The sequence below is a fragment of the Glycine max genome, chromosome 12, assembly GCF_000004515.6.
Source record: "Glycine max cultivar Williams 82 chromosome 12, Glycine_max_v4.0, whole genome shotgun sequence".
Taxonomy (NCBI): Eukaryota; Viridiplantae; Streptophyta; class Magnoliopsida; order Fabales; family Fabaceae; genus Glycine; species Glycine max.
In genome coordinates this window covers 19058362-19075532 of record NC_038248.2, presented here as the reverse complement: position 1 = coordinate 19075532, position 17171 = coordinate 19058362, and the positions used below count along the sequence as shown (strand labels likewise).

At 36.0% G+C, this 17171-nt stretch overlaps 1 non-coding gene across 1 annotated transcript; it reads left to right on the top strand.

Moving 5' to 3' along the window:
* Positions 1-13151: 13151 nt before the first annotated feature.
* Positions 13152-13258, top strand: LOC112998669 (small nucleolar RNA R71). The gene has a single exon (XR_003263763.1). It is a non-coding gene; the product is annotated as a small nucleolar RNA R71 (small nucleolar RNA).
* Positions 13259-17171: the final 3913 nt, after the last annotated feature.

The window sequence follows — 17171 nt, the reverse complement described above, 5'->3', positions numbered from 1 at the left end:
TGTTGTTTCCTAAAGACAACATTGGTTTTCATAAAAAACCGATGTTATTTTTTCTAACCATGTCGGTTGTTTATCAGTTTTCATAATAAACGGATGTGGACTTCTAAATATTTTACTCTTTTTTGTTATATTTTTTATCATATAACATCAGTTTTGTATAAAATCGATGTTGTGTAATTCACTTAACATCGGTTTTGGAAAACCGATATTGACATTGAGATTTTTAGCGTCGATAGTTTCAACATCGATTAATAATCGATGTTTAAAGCCTATTTTCTAATAGAATAATGGATGCTAAATTATATGATTATTGGTTTATGGGTACATTGTAATTCATTATTATAAGCCATTTATGGATCGCCCAAAGGTTGATTAGTTGTTCTTATGATCAATGAATATAATTGTAGGTAATTTATGTGTATCATTAGTTTATTTATATACCCAAAGGTAATAGGTAGTACTAATTGGTACATATTTAATTGCCAAATAATGTTATGACTTTTTATTAGCATCATCATGTTTATATACATTGATTGTTGTTTGAACGGATTATTTGTATGTCGTGTGTTTTTTGTTCCCAATTCATTGAATTCTAATGTATCACTTGTGCCAATTTTTAATGGGCATAACTTCTCTAACTTGAATGAACAAGTCCAATTTCATCTCAGTGTTTTGAATCTTGATCTTGCTATATTGGAAGAAAAGCATGTTACTATTACTGATGCTAGAAACAATGAAAAGAAAACCCATTATAAATCTTGGGAAAGATCTAACAAACTTAGCCTAATGTTCATAAGAATGACTATTGTAAACAGTATTAAGACAACTCTCCCTAAGATCGATTGTGCTAAAGAGTTTATAGGATTAGTGCGATAGTGCTTTCAAATAGCTGATAAGTCTCTTGTTGGAACATTAATGAGTACATTAATAACCAGGAAGTTTGATGGTTCACGTATTATGCATGAGTATATAATTGAGATGACAAACATTGCAACAAGACTTAAGGCCTTGTGAATGGCCATGAATGAGAACTTCCTTGTTCAGTTTATTTTGAATCTATTATTGTTTGAGTATGGCCCATTCCAAATGAGCTATAATACCATGGAACATAAATGGAATGTGCATGAATTGCACAATATGTTAGTTTAGGAAGAAACAAGACTTAAGAATCAAGAAAGTCACTTGGTCCATTATTGATGGAAGCTTGCTTGTGGGGCTTCTATGGAGGCTGGATCTTTGAGCTTCAATGAGGTCCTTCAATGGTGATTTTCCACCATGGAGATGCAGTGGAAGACAAAGGAGAAGAGGTGAGAGGAGGCGCCATCCATAAGGGAATAAGCCATGGAAGAAGGAGCTTCACCACCAAGATGAGCCTTGGATAAGAAGCTTAGAGAGAATGCTTCAATGAAGGAAAAGAAAGAGGGAGAGAAAAAGAGAGGGGGAGCACAAAATTGAAGGAAGAAAAAAGGGAGAGAAGTTGAACTTTGAGTTGTGTCTCACAAGACTCTCATTCATCAAAGTTACAACAAGTGTTACACATGCTTCTATTTATAGACTAGGTAGCTTCCTTGAGAAGCTTCTTTGAGAAAACTTCCTTGAGAAGCTAGAGCTTAGCTACACACACCCCTCTCATAACTAAGCTCACCTCCTTGAGAAGCTTCCTTAAGAAGATTCCTAAAAAAGCTAGAGCTTAGCTACACATACCTCTCTAATAGCTAAGCTCACCTCCTTGAGATGAGAAGCTAGAGCTTAGCTACACACCCCCTATAATAGCTAAGCTCTCCCCCATGAAAAAATACATGAAAATACAAAAAAGAAATCCCTACTACAAAGACTACTCAAAATGCCTCGAAATACAAGGCTAAAACCCTATACTACTAGAATAGACAAAATACAAGGCCCAAACGAAGGAAAAACCTATTCTAATATTTACAAAGATAAGCGGGCGCATACTTAGCCCATGGGCTCGAAATCTACCCTAAGGCTCACGAGAACCCTAGGGCCTTCCCTTGGATCTCTGGTCCAATCTACTTGGAGTCTTCTATCTAATGCCCTTGCGGGGTAGGATTGCATCAATTATGTATGCTACCAAGGGAATCAAGGAGCTGAAAAGAAATTAGTGGAGAAGCATGATAAAGGCAAATGACCATTAAAGATCAACGACAGCTTTGTTTAAATCCAGAAGAAGGCATCAAAGAGCAATAATTACCAATTTTGTGAGAAATCTGGACACTTCCAGAAGGATTGCCCAAAGCGTAAGTCTTGATTCAAAAAGAAAGATTAGCTTAATGCTTATGTATGTTTCAAATCAAATTTAATTGAAGTTCCCCATACTACATGGTGGATTTATTTTGGAATTACAACTTATGTTTCTAATACTATGTTGGGATTCCTTACAATCCAAACTATACGCCCAAATGAAAAGTTTGTCTTCATGGGAAATAAAGTGAAAGCTCTAATGGAAGCAGTTAGGACTTATTGTTTAAAACTCGACACTGGATGTCATTTAGATTTACTAAAAACTCTTTATGTACCTAGTTTATCTAGAAATTTAATTTCATTATCTAAACTTGATGTTACTTGATAGTCTTTTAATTTTGGTAATTGATGTTTCAGTTTATTTAAGCACAATCATCTAATTGGTATTAGTGTTCTTTGTGATGGTTATAAAAATTAAACTTAGATGGTTTATATGTTTAAATCATTTTAACTCTGCATCATAATGTTGGCACTAAACATAGTTTAGACATTGAACGATCTACTTTCTTATCCCATAAATGTTTAGGTCACATTTATAAAGAAAGGATGAAAAGATTAATAAAGAATTAAATTCTTCCTGATCTAGATTTTATGGATCTAAATATTTGTGTGGATTTTATTAAGGGGAAACAAACAAAACATACAAAGAAAGGAGCTACAAGAAGTACTCAACTTCTTGAAAATATGCATACAAATAATTGTGGGCCTTTTGATGTTAATTCTTTCATAAAGAAAAGATACCTTATCACTTTTATTGATGACTATTCATGTTATTATTATGTCTACTTACTACATGAGAAATCTCAGGTGGTGGATGCCTTAAAAATTTACTTGAATGAAGTAGAAAGACAATTAGATAGAAAGGTGAGAGTTGTTAGGTCTAATAGAGGTGGTGAGTATTATGGAAGATATGATGAAACTGGGCTACACCTAGGTTCATTTGTTAAACTTCTTAAAAAACATGACATTTATGTGCAATACACAATGCCCGATACACCATAGCAAAATGGTGTAATATAACTATAATGGATATGGTTAGGAGTATGTTAAGCAATTCGACATTACTCGTATCTTTGTGCATGTATGATTTGAAAACTGCCATCTATTTGTTGAATAGGATTCCTAGTAAGGTAGTTCCAAAGACACCTTTTGAACAGTGGACGAATAGGACACATAGTATAAGGAACCTACATGTCTGGGGTTATCAGGAAGAAATAAGGATTTATAATCCATAAGAAAGAAAATTGGATGCAAGAACAATCAGTGGATATTTCATTAGTTATTGAGAAAAGTCGAAGAGCCGGTATAAGTTTTATTGTCATAATCTTAGTATGAGAATTGTCAAAACAGAAAATGCAAGGTTCATTGAAAATGGTGAATTCAATGAGAGTATATGATGCAAACTTACCCTCCAAGGGCATTGGATAGAAGACTCCAAGAAGATTGGGCCAAAGATGTAAGAGAAGGCACTAGGGTTCTCATGAGCCTTAGGGTAGATTTCGAGCCCATAGGCTAAGTATGAGCCCACTTATCTTTGTACATATTAGACTAGGATGTCATTATATTTGGTCCTTGTATTTAGGGCACCATATTGTAGGTAGGGTACCTTAGAAATATATGATTTTTCAGCCCTTGTATTTTAGGGCACCGAGACTAGTTTTGTATTAGGGGTAGTTTTGTAATTTCACATGCACTAAGTGAATATTTGATGTGTGTGGTTGGAAATAAATTTAATTGAATTGGCAGAAGCCCAATCCAATTAAATTTTAGAGGGGGAGGTGAGCATTTTCTTTCTACACCCTATTGCCACATCATATAGTCACTTTGCGCATGTCCTTCATGTTTTACATGTCTCATGACACCTAAGCACACCTAGTGGAGAATCTTGGAATTGATCTTGGATTAGTGGGTTGAACAATAACTAAAATTCACTAATCATAATTAGTGAAATTTTGGCTCCAAAGTTTGGCTCCACAAATTCAATTTCAAATTCAAGTGAAATTTGAATTGAAATTCAAATTTCTCTCCAATTTTGTGTGACACTTAGGCTATAAATAGAGGTTATGTGTGTGCATTTTTTTCAACTTTGATCATTTGAATATTAACTTCAGATTTTAGAGCTCTTTTAGAGCACAAATTTTCGTGCTCTTCTCTCCCTCTCCCTTCATTCATCTCTTTCTTCCTCCAAGCTCTTATCCATGGCCTCCTATGGTGGTGAGCTTCTTCTAGACTCATCTTCTCCTTGAAGTGGCGTCTCCTCTCTCTCTTCCTTCTCCATTCCGCTGCCATTTATCTTCCAAGAAGCAAAGGAATCCATTGATGAAGAAGATCCTAGGCCTACAAGCTCCAATGGAGCTTACATCATGTGGTATCAAGAGCATCTTCATCTAGGTGATGTTCTTTTGCTTCCTCTATCTTTTTGTTCGGTGAATTCTCTTTAATTCCTTGTTCTTCATATTATTCTCCTTGTATATCCTCCATTGTCTTTTGGTTTGGTGTTGTTTAGAGTAGATTAAAAAAAATAAACCGATTAAATCTTAGATCTACACTTGTTCTTGCATTTCTATGGTTCAAATTTTGTAGATCTACCCTTGAATCTTGTTTTTGTGTTGATTTTAGGATCTATCATTTTTCATTCATAATATTCTTGTGCTGAACCTTAGATCTAAATGTTTTTTCAAAAATATTGATTAGAAAAAAAAACACAAAAATCTAAGTGTAAATCACTTAATCCATGTTGTCTTAGAGTCATGTTTAGTCATAGTAATTGTCACATTATGCTCTAAGTTTGTGTTGAATTTTTATTTTGTTTATTGATAGTGCTAGAAGCATCTAAAGTCCTAGAAGCATAATATATCACCCTAGGCAATTTATCAATTTTCTGAGCAAGGACAGCCCCCAATGCATAATTTGATGCATCACACATAAGCTCAAAAGGGGTTGTCCAGTCGGGTGCCTGGATGATGGGGGTGGTAGTCAGTGCTCTTTTTAGGCAATCAAAAGCCTCTTTGCATTTATCATTAAAGTCAAACTCCACCTCCTTTTGCAACAAGTTGGATAGTGGAAGGGCTACTTTGCTAAAATCTCTTATAAAGTGCCTGTAGAATCCTGCATGACCAAGAAAAGATCGCACCTCTCGCATGCAAGAGGGGTAAGGCAATTGTGAAATAACAGAAATTTTTACAGGATCTACTTCAATGCCCTTATTGGAAATAATGTGGCCTAAAACTATACCTTGCTTAACCATAAAATGACAATTTTCAAAATTTAGAACAAGGTTAGTTTCAGTGCATTTATTCAAAACCTTTTCCAAACTATCCAAACAAACATCAAAAGATGATCCATATACAGTGAAATAATCCATAAACACCTCTATGCAATTTTCTAAAAAATCACTAAAAATACTAATCATGCACTGCTGGAAGGTACCAGGGGCATTGCACAGGCCGAAAGGCATCCTCCTATAGGCAAAAGTGCCGAAGGGGCAGGTGAATATGGTCTTTTCCTGATCCTCAAGAGCAATAGTGATTTGCATATAACCAGAAAAACCATCAAGGAAACAGCAGTGAGATTTACGTACCAGGCGTTCAAGCATCTAGTCAATGAATGCCAGTGGAAAATGGTCCTTTCTGGTAACCTAGTTCAGCCTCCTATAGTCGATGCATACTCTTCAACTGTTCTGCACCCGAGTAGGAATCAGCTCTTCCTTCTCATTTTTTATCACGGTGAGGCCGGTTTTCTTTGGAACTACCTGGACGAGACTCATCCATTGGCTTTCGGAGATAGGATAAATGATTCCAGCTTGCAAAAGCTTGGTTACCTCCTTCTTCACTACATCAAGAATCGCCGGGTTGAGTCTTCTCTGTGGCTGTCTTACTGGTTTAGCCCCGTCTTCTAAATTATTCGATGCATACATGTGGATGGGCTAATAGCAGGAATGTCCACCAGGGTCCAGCCTATAGCCTTCTTATGCTTCTTGAGAACTGATAACAGCTTCTCCAATTGCTCATCAACAAGGGAGGCATATATAATTACTGGAAAACTTTTGCTATCATCCAAGTAAGCATATTTTAAATTTGATGGCAGAGGCTTCAATTCTGGTGTGGATGGCTGGATAGTGGTAGAAAGAGGTGGTTTCTCAGCCTGTACCTCATAAAGAAAGTCAGAGGTATGTGTACTTTCCTGAAACATGGTTAGTTCTATCCGATTCTATAAAAGCAATCTCAAGAGGTAAAACATCAGCAGCCATGTAATCAATATCAAATTCAGATTCACTCTCAGCATCAAATTCAGACATATGATCAAGTACAAATTCAGATTCAATGCATGAAGAGTGACAGACATGCAGATTAGAATGAAGATCAGTCATGTATTCATCAATAATATGGTCAATTATTTCAACACGAAATACAGAAAGATCTTCAGATGGGTGTTTCATAGCATCAAGAATATTAAAATGAACAGTTATATCACCAAACTCCATAGATAGTGTGCCTGCATATACATCTATCTTAGTTCTAGCAGTTTTCATAAAAGGTCTGCCTAGAATGATGGGAACTGATCCTTTAGAAAATCCTTCCTCCATATTTAAAATATAAAAATCAACAGGGAAAATAAGCTCACCAACTCTAACTAAGACATCCTCTATGAAACCAACAGGATAGGCAACACTTCTATTAGCTAAATGAATTACCACATCAGTTGACTGCAAAGGACCTAGAGATAGAGAATTATAAATAGACAGAGGCATAACACTAACAGAAGCTCCTAAATCTAGCATGACATTGTCAAACTTATTGATCCCTATGATATAAGGTATGCTGAATGTACCTGGATCTTTACATTTTTCAGGGATTTGGGGAACAATTTACCAATCAATGCGAAGACATTTATGCCCATACTTATTCTTTCACTTCCTTTAAGCTTCCGCTTATTAGTGCACAGCTCCTTCAAGAATTTAGCATATCATGGAATTTGCTTTATTGCATCTAGCAGACATATGTTTAAGTCTACTTTCCTAATGTTTCCAAGATCTCCTTCTGATGGAAGCTTGCTTGTGGGGATTCTTTGGAGGCTGAATCTTTGAGCTTCAATGAGGTCCTTTAATGGTGATTTTCCACCATGGAGATGCAGCGGAAGACAAAGGAGAAGAGGTTAGAGGAGGTGCCATCCACTAGGGAATAAGCCATGGAAGAAGGAGCTTCACCACCAAGATGAGCCTTGGATAAGAAGTTTAGAGAGGATGCTTCAATGGAGGAAAAGAAAGAGGGAGAGAAAGAAAGAGGGGGGGGGGGGGGGGAGCACGAAATTGAAGGAAGAAAAAGGAGAGAAGTTGAACTTTGAGTTGTGTCTCACAAGACTCTCATTCATCAAAGTTACAACAAGTGTTGCACATGCTTCTATTTATAGACTAGGTAGCTTACTTGAGAAGCTTTCTTGAGAAAAATTCCTTGAGAAGCTTCTTTGAGAAAACTTCCTTCAAAAGTTAAAGCTTAGCTACACACACCCCTCTAATAACTAAGCTCACCTCCTTGAGAAGATTCCTAAAGAAGCTAGAGCTTAGCTACACACACCCCCTATAATAGCTAAGCTCACCCCCATGCCAAAATACATGAAAATATAAAAAATGTCCCTATTAAAAAGACTACTCAAAATGCCCTAAAATACAAGGCTAAAACCCTATACTACTAGAATGGCCAAAATACATGGCCCAAAAGAAGGAAAAACCAATTCTAACATTTACAAAGAAGAGTGAATCCAACCTTGACCCATGGGCTCAAAAATCTACCCTAAGGTTAATGAGAACCTTAGGGCCTTCTTTAGTACCTACCTAATGAGCACATAAGTTTGTATGAAAACCAAAAATAAGAACAGACCTACCTAATGAGTCCCTATGTACATGAATCATGAAAATGTTGGGTGCATGAATGATTTTACGAAAGAGGGTTTCAACACTCAACACATTCCTCATATCACTTATTTTAGGGATTTGGTGCCTAATAATACCTATTTTGGGCACCAACAAAGCACAAGGATTTAAGCTCTTACGAACCAAACCCTCATCCAACAACTCCCTTACTTAAGGAATAACCTCAAGCCCAAGAGGTGTTACAGTGCTAACAAGTGTCTTTTTACAAAGGAGAAGATGTGGAGGTTGTCCATGAGGGTAAGTTTCTTTAATATTTGTCTTTATTTCAAAATGACTTTCCTTCTTAGCTAACCTCTTGGAGGAGACACTTACCTCCTTACACTCCTCCTTAACCATTAAAGGTTGTCCTTCTTCTTGGGGGTAAATTTCTTCACTAGATTCTTCCCCTTTTACTTCTTCACTTTCACTAGAGGAAGGTGAAGTAGTAGCCTCATCTTGGCTACTATAAATGTCTTGGCCCCTCATAATCATGGTTTTCTTAGTGGGGCATTGAGAAGTAATGTGCCCTCTTCCAAGACATTTAAAGCACTTTATGGAGCTAGTTTTCTCTTGCATACTAGCCTTAAGGGGTTGATTTTCTATTGTCTTCCACTTATCATCTTTGGGCTTAGAAGGTGTCACCCCTAAGATGCCTTGACCTTGGTCTTTCTTTAGATAAGAGTAAGAGCCATAAGATTTTGAAGTAGACTTCCTTTTAAGATGTTGCTCTACCCTTATTTCCCAATCTAAGTTAGCCTCTACATTGTCCTTCCCATGGAAGTATGGGAGGTTAATGTTAGCCTCTTGAGGCTTTCTTTCCTTTTCTCTCCTATGGGAGTGAGGTCTAAGATGTGACCTATGCCTTCCTTCGTAATAGTCACAAAGTTCTTCACTTGGGCTCTTGCAAATGTTATGACTACTATAGGAGGCATGTTTTTCTCTTTTCATTTCTTTCATTATTTTTCTTCTTTCTTCCTCTCTTATTTTCTTTCTTCCACCTTGACTTATTTCTTCAACTCTTTTTTTTTCCTTTTTCTTTTCTCTCTTGTTTTTCTTTCCATAACTTGAGAGAACTCAACTCATCTAAGATTCTAGATAGTCTTTATGACTAGTACCCTTGCCATTAACACTAGATGAATGGTGACTCATGTTGGTTCCTAAGTTGTGGTTCTTTCTTGTTGGAGGTTTGAAAACAGAAGGTAAAAGAAACTCTGGTTGAAACTAGCCAAAATAAACACTAAAAGAGGTGTTAAAGATAAGGTAAGAAACTAATTGGTAAAAGGAAAGCTATCTAGGCGGTTTGACAATGGAAGGTAAAGGAAATAAGCTATGAAAGTAAGCAAGAAATGTAAACTAGGCGAATCCTAAGAGTGTTTGGATGACCACATTCAAGGTTCTGAACAAAACACTCACTATCCTAAGGAAAAATTGCCTAAAATTATTACACACAAATGGAAGTTTGGTAACCTATTGGAGGCTCACAACACACTTCCAATGAAAGGCCTTTTTGTTACAAAACTTGAAAGCAATGAAGGTAAGTAAATTGAAAATTATAAAATTACAAAACGGTCCTCAATTTTGGTGGTTGTTCTCTCTTTGGTGATTCACTCAATTTGGAGTGCTTCTTAGTACAATAGCTCTTAAGGTGGTTGGCCCCTTTCTTCTTGACTCAAATTCTTCGAGGGATGGCACCAATCCTCCTTCCAATTCCCTATATGGCAACCCACAAACAAGGAAACAAGGAGACAACCAATAACCAAAGACCAAAAAGAATGAAATGAAAGCTAAACCAATGGAGTTTTAACAAGACAATTTTTCTAGGATTACTCAACAATTAAAGCAATGAAAAGGACATAAAAGCAAGCTAGGACTCAAAGAGAAACTTAGAATGGCTCTATAGTAGAGTAAAAAAACTATATAAAAAAAAGACTCAACAAACCTCTAGCTTTGGCACTTGTTTTCACAGTAATTTTCAATTGAAATTTTGGAACTAAGATTGGTATAATATAGGCACCAATTATAGAATAAATTTTGAGCCAAAACAACAAGCACACTTCCCTTTCACTTTTTTTTTCCTGGATACTGATTTTTCTGCCAACTTGTGTGATTTTTAGTATTTTTTCCTTTTATCCAAATCACTTGGTTACTTTTTTATAACTTTTTTCCAGATGTCTAGCAAATTCAGTAAAAATTTCAGCTCAAAATTCAAGGTAACCAATTCTCAGTAATTTTTACAACTTTGTATGTCCAAGCTGCCAGCACTAGCGATTTTTTTTTAAGAATGGTATATTGATTGCATTGGGCTTACTTTCAACCTTCCTATGTATGTTGAAGTCACTAGGATTGTTTACCACAGTTTTAGAAGTTCAATATTCACTTAGGATCAACATTTCAGCCAGCAATTCAATCACCAAAACTCAAATTCACAATAGACACAATCATAAGAAAATCTAAAAGTTCAAGTAAAGGTTCACAATCAAAGACTCTCTAAGAATTTTGCATGAACATGCTAAGGACTAATTAACATGAAAGATTTGACTCAAATCAAATAATAGGCTAAAATAATTTCATACACTCATGATCAAATGAGTTAGACAAAGAAACAAGAAAATAAAATTCAGCACAATATAAGAAATCTTATGTCACAAGTTTCATGACTAGACATGACTTCTATGACAAAACTACAATAGGTGAACAAGTCACTCTAGATTTTTGAGGTTTTCTTCTACTTTAATATTTTTGTAAGAATTTTATGGTTTAGGTTTCAGCCACAAAAATAACAAGATAAAACTCAAAGGAACCTAAACCCAACACAATTCATGGTTCAAGAACAAGAACAAGAAATTTGAACCATAGAAAATCAAATCTAGCTTCTATAGCAAGTTTAATCGGTGGAAACACTAAAGAATCATGTTAACAACATTTAGCACAAGACATGTGAGGAGATACATGAAGAAAAATGAAGAAACAACAATGGAGGGGAAGGTAAAGCAAAAAATTAATGGAGGTTTAACGAGCACCTACTTGAAGCTCTTGTGCTCTGATTACCACTTGATGGAAGCTTGCTTGTGGGGCTTCTATGGAGGCTGGATCTTTGAGCTTCAATGAGGTCCTTTAATGGTGATTTTCCACCATGGATATGTAGCGGAAGACAAAGGAGAAGAGGTGAGAGGAGGCGCCGTCCACTAGGGAATAAGCCATGGAAAAAGGAGCTTCACCTCCAAGATGAGCATTGGATAAGAAGCTTAGAGAGGATACTTCAATAGAGGAAAAGAAAGAGGGAGAGAAAGAGAGAGGGGGGAGAACGAAATTGAAGGAAGAAAAAGGGAGACAAGTTGAACTTTGAGTTGTGTCTCACAAGACTCTCATTCATCAAAGTTACAACAAGTGTTACACATGCTTCTATTTATAGACTAGGTAGCTTCCTAGAGAAGCTTTCTTGAGAAAACTTCCTTGAGAAGCTTCTTTGAGAAAACTTCCTTGAGAAGCTAGAGCTTAGTTAGACACACCCCTCTAATAACTAAGTTCACCTCCTTGAGAAGATTCCTAAATAAGCTAGAGCTTAGCTACACCCCCCCTATAATAGCTAAGCTCATACCCATGCCAAAATACATGAAAATATAAAAAATTCCCTATTACAAAGACTACTCAAAATGCCCTGAAATACAAGGCTAAAACCCTATACTACTAGAATGGCCAAAATAAAAGGCCCAAAAGAAGGAAAAACCAATTCTAACATTTACAAAGAAGAGTGAATCCAACCTTGACCCATGGGCTCAAAAAATCTACCCTAAGGTTAATGAGAACCCTAGGGCCTTCTTTAGTAGCTCTAGCCCAATCCTCTTAGAGTCTTCTATCCAATACCCTTGGGGGGTAGGATTGCATCACCTTCTCTGCCTCTTCCATTTTTCTGTTGGAAATTGCTCTTGGAGGGAATGGAAGAGGGATATGCTGCTTCTCTTTAGATTCACCTGCATAGAAATTGTTAGGTAACTTACTCTTTAAATTTTTGTCATCATCTTTTTCCGGAGTAGAGTGAGGTTGGGCAAGTTCATTGGTGGATGAGGAAGATGCTACTGGTTGAGGTCCTTGATACTGTTTTCCTGACCTCAATGTAATGACACTCACATTTTTGGAATTCTGGACAGATTGAGAAGGTAATCTATCAGAATTATGGGATTGTTGTTGATTTAACTATGTAGCCAACTGTCCCATCTGATTAGTTAAGCTCTGAATGGAGGCTCTGGTCTCTTGTTGAAACTGCATGTTTTCCATAGTCATTTGCCTCACAAGTTCTTCAAGGGAAGGTTGCGGAGGGGCCTCTACTATTTGCTATTTCTGAGGCTGTTGTTGTTGTTACTGCTGGATTGGTGGAGGAACGTATAGTCTGCTTGGGCCAGCAGCATTTTGAAAATAAGGTTGTTGTTGTTGTTGCTGCTGTTGTTGTGAAGGATTCGACCATCTAAGGTTCGGATGGTTCCTCCACCCAAGATTGTACCTGTTGTTGGAGAGGTCATAATTGTTCTGTTGTGGATGATTTTGCTGCTGAGGTTGAGGAGGTCTATTGTAGATATTTGCAGCGTAAGCTTCAGGTTGTTCAATTACTTCAGATTGTTGCACATAAGGGCAAAGGTCTGTGTGGTGGTCGGCAGAGGAGCATATACCACAGAGTCTGGCAACATGTGCAGATTTTTGATTCATGGCCAGTTGGGTTACCAGGTTAACCAAGGCATCTAGTTTACCTTCAAGCTTCTTAGTCTCGCCTGATGGGGATGAATTTGTGGCTACTTCATGCACTGCTCTAATGACAATAGCATCACTTCTGGCACTAAATTGCTGGGAGTTGGAAGCCATCTTCTCAATTAAATTTCTGGCTTCAACAGGGGTCATGTCTCCAAGGGCTCCACCACTGGCAGCATCTATCATACTTCTCTCCATGTTGCTGAGTCCTTCATAAAAATATTGGAGAAGAAGCTGCAATTAAATCTGGTGGTAAGGGCATTTGGCACATAATTTTTTAAATTTCTCCCAGTATTCATATAGGCTCTCTCCACTGAGTTGTCTAATACCTAAAATATCCTTTCTGATGGTCGTGGTCCTGGAAGCAGGGAAATTTTTTTTCTAAGAATACTCTCTTAAGGTCATCCCAGCTCGTGATGGACCTTGGAGCAAGGTAATATAGCCAGTCCTTTGCCACTCCCTCTAAAGAATGAGGAAAGGCCTTCAAAAATATGTGATCCTCCTGGACATCTGGTTGTTTCATGGTGGAGCAGACAATATGGAATTCTTTCATATGCTTGTGTGGGTCATCACCTGCAAGGCCATGAAACTTTGGAAGCAAATGAATCAGTCTAGTTTTAAGAACATACGAGACATCCTCATTAGGGTATTGGATGCACAAGCTTTCGTAGGTGAAATCAGGTGCAGTCAATTTCCTTAGAGTCCTCTCACGGGCTGGAGGGTGTGCCATGTTCTCAAAATATTCAAAATCAGAATGTTCAAAATTATGATGCTCAAAATCACCAATATCAGAATGCTCAGGATGCTCAAAAGGTACTAAATGATGTCTAACTAATCTATGAAATGTCCTATCTATCTTAGGATCAAAGGGTTGTAAGTCAGATGGATTTCCTCTAGTCAGACACTAAATTCGGCATGCACAACTAGTTGCCTTCTTATGCAAGTAACAGTGTAGGTTTGAACTACAACTACCATTAAATGATATCCAAATGACTTGAAATTTTGTGAGCAACCATATTAAATGATGAGAAAATAGCACAAAAAATTTTAAATGAAAATTGGAAGTCTAACTGTATAAGCTAAAAATGATAAGTTAAGAAAAATAAGAGAATAATACTTGAAAAATAAAAAACTTTTGACAGAATCACTTTTTTTGGACGATGGAGACCTCAGCCGGCCTACGGAGGGCTGCCACGGCATAGGAAATTTTTTCTACCCCAAATACATATATAATAATTGCGATTCTGATAACCGGAATAAAAGTTATGGCCATTTGAAGTTTTGACAAAAATCAAATTTGCTATTTTTTTGGAACTTTCAAATCTGGCCAAACTAAAGGCTCTAGCTATTTTTCCCACAAAATATAGATTAAAAGAAGTTATCACAAAAAAATTCAGCCAAAAATAACAACTCTAGCTACTAAAACAAAAAATCCCAAATAATTCAGCATGGGTGGTCGCTAAAATCCGTCGCTACATGATTTCCACTACCAGTTACTTTTGCCGCAAGCAAAAGTGGTCGCTAAATCCGTCGCAAAACATTATTCACAGCAAAACACCCAAAACTGAAACAAAGGAAGCGCTTAACAGAAAAACTAAAACAGAACACACACTAAACAAAATACCAAGACACTAAACAACACTAGCACACACACTAACACAACACTAACAATTAAACATAAAACACAAAAGAATTAAACACTAACACGACACTAGCTATTATGAACCTTTGGACACTGCTCCTTGGCAACGGCGCCAAATTTGATCGAGGTCGTACCCGAATCAAATAAATATTAAAATGTAGTAACTAGGAAGTGATCCTAGGTCATTTCCCAACAAGCAATGATACACCAAATGTTCATAACAGATAGTAGGAAATAGTAACAAATTGGGGGGGGGGGGGGGTTGTTTGCTTTTGTAAATTAAACAGCGAGTAAAATTGAATTAGAATTTATCAAATTTAAAATACGTTGTTTCCCCTTGATTCACAAGTAAGTCTCTTATCCTAGGTTGCGAGAATTTATCCTTTATCAGTTCAACCACTTAATCCAACCCTAAATTAAATTACTAAGCAAAATTTAACACAAAACATTTATTACGTGATTAAGCATCACACACACCAATTACTCATAAACGATCATTAAGCATGAACGTAAATTAAGCACAGAGACAATTAATCAAGCACTAAGCATGCATGAATCAATAGCAATAAATTCAGAGTAATTAGTGAAGAGGAAAAACTGAACAAAATTTAACAGTAATAATAGAACCTTAAAGAGAATTGTGCTTGATCCTCAAGAAAAAACAACGCTGCGGACTTAGCCTTCCATTAATCAAATAGAGAACGAAATTTTATTGATAAAACTAAAAGTCTGAACTGGAATTGTAAAAAACGAAAATAAAAGAGAAAGAGAAGAGAGACTAAAACTAAAAACGAAAAATAGAAGAGAGAGAGGAGAGAGAGAGAGAGGAGAGGGCCTAAACTAGAACCTTGGTGCTGTTATATAGATTTCCAGTCCCAAAGCTTACAAATCTGTTTTAAATCCAAGCCCATAAATAAATTAAATTCAAATCTAGATAAGATAAGATAAGATCTAGATTAAATAATATCTAGATGAGATCAAATCTAAATAATATCTAGATAAGATAAAGATAAGATAAGATCTAATTTTGTAGAATAAAATAGTCTGCCCTCTTCAAGTCCAATCCCAATTTTGGATTCAAGCCCAATGCTTCATTAATTCCTGAAATTTGATTAAAAACATCAAATTAGCTTAATGGGCCCAAATAATAAAACTGCCTAATTAATTTGACAATTAAGACTAATCGGTACTTAAAATGGTGTAAAAAGGGTTAAGAAATAGGAGAAAATAATGGCACATCAATCTAACTCTGCTTAAACCTTTTTGCTGTCTACTCTTCAGGTTCTTTAATTCCTTTAGACTAAGAGAGCTAAGAGCTTCACCAAGGATGTGCTTGGAATGCAAAAAATCATTGAATTTTTTCATTTCTATGGAGAAGTTTGTTGAATAATATTTTTAATAGAATGGAACATTGACCTGTTTGAATTCTGAAGGTCTCTGATTTGTCTTTTTAATTTGGACACTTCCTGCTGATAAAACCGGTATTTATAAATAGTGTCAACCAGTTAGAGAAACCTTGTGGAGGAGCATTATCATATAGCAATTAATTTTGTGATAAGACAATTAAAATGTACCTACAACACAGAATAAGGTATAAAACAAATAATTGATTTTTCAATGTGATGATTTGAATTATGTGTTCAGAAACATGCACGATATATATAGTCTATAGAGACCAAGAGAAGAGAAAACATGAACACCGAAGATATTAACAATTATATGCAGTGTGCTCTTTTTGAGAAAACAGTAAGGTGGGGACTAGCAACTAGGAACAACTGGTCCAAGCCAAAGAGGTAGTAGAGCTACATACTCACACAACTATTGGTTTAATGATTCCTATTTTACTATTACTATTTTATAATATAAAATAAATACATATGTTTTATATGTAGCATATGAGATGAAGCAAGTCATGTATACTTTGGAGACAGTGAGGAGGAGAGGGCTTTGGGTTTGGATGATGATCTTGGTGATGTAGTTTATCCTGTGTATATTGTTATGGTCAGAGAAATAAAGTTATAGTGAACCTATCAACTGTTAACTTCAGTGCAGTAGGATTAATTGAGAAGTTGAATAATGATTTGCATAAGAATGTAAGACATGATCCTACTTTGACTGTAGAGATGGAACAAGATTATGAAAGTGAAGAATTAGACAGCCATATATAAGAATCGTATGCTTTATACTGCCATATATAAGAAGCACATACAACACATTCTGCTAAAACAATGAACAAACAAATGAAACAAAAATAATGTATATAAAACCAAATATTCAGATTCTACTATAGAAATAATCACTTAAAGAGTATCAACAAGGTCCTTCTGATGATAAACTAATTCCAGGGGGGAAGTGACTAATAAGAGGCATCTACACATCTTCACATATTTGCAGAGCATTAACAATGATGCTATGATGGAAATATAATTAAGCTAAGTGAAGCATGTAGCATATTTGTTACGCTATTTAAATAATTTTCTTCTCCTTAACGTTATATCTCTATCCTATGTGTTGGTGTTCATCAGTTTCAGATAAACTGAAAGCAATATATATGAAAAGTAACTAAACTCTCTCTACGCCAAATTGTTTCAAGAAAATTTATGTAAAGCAATTTTGGGAATA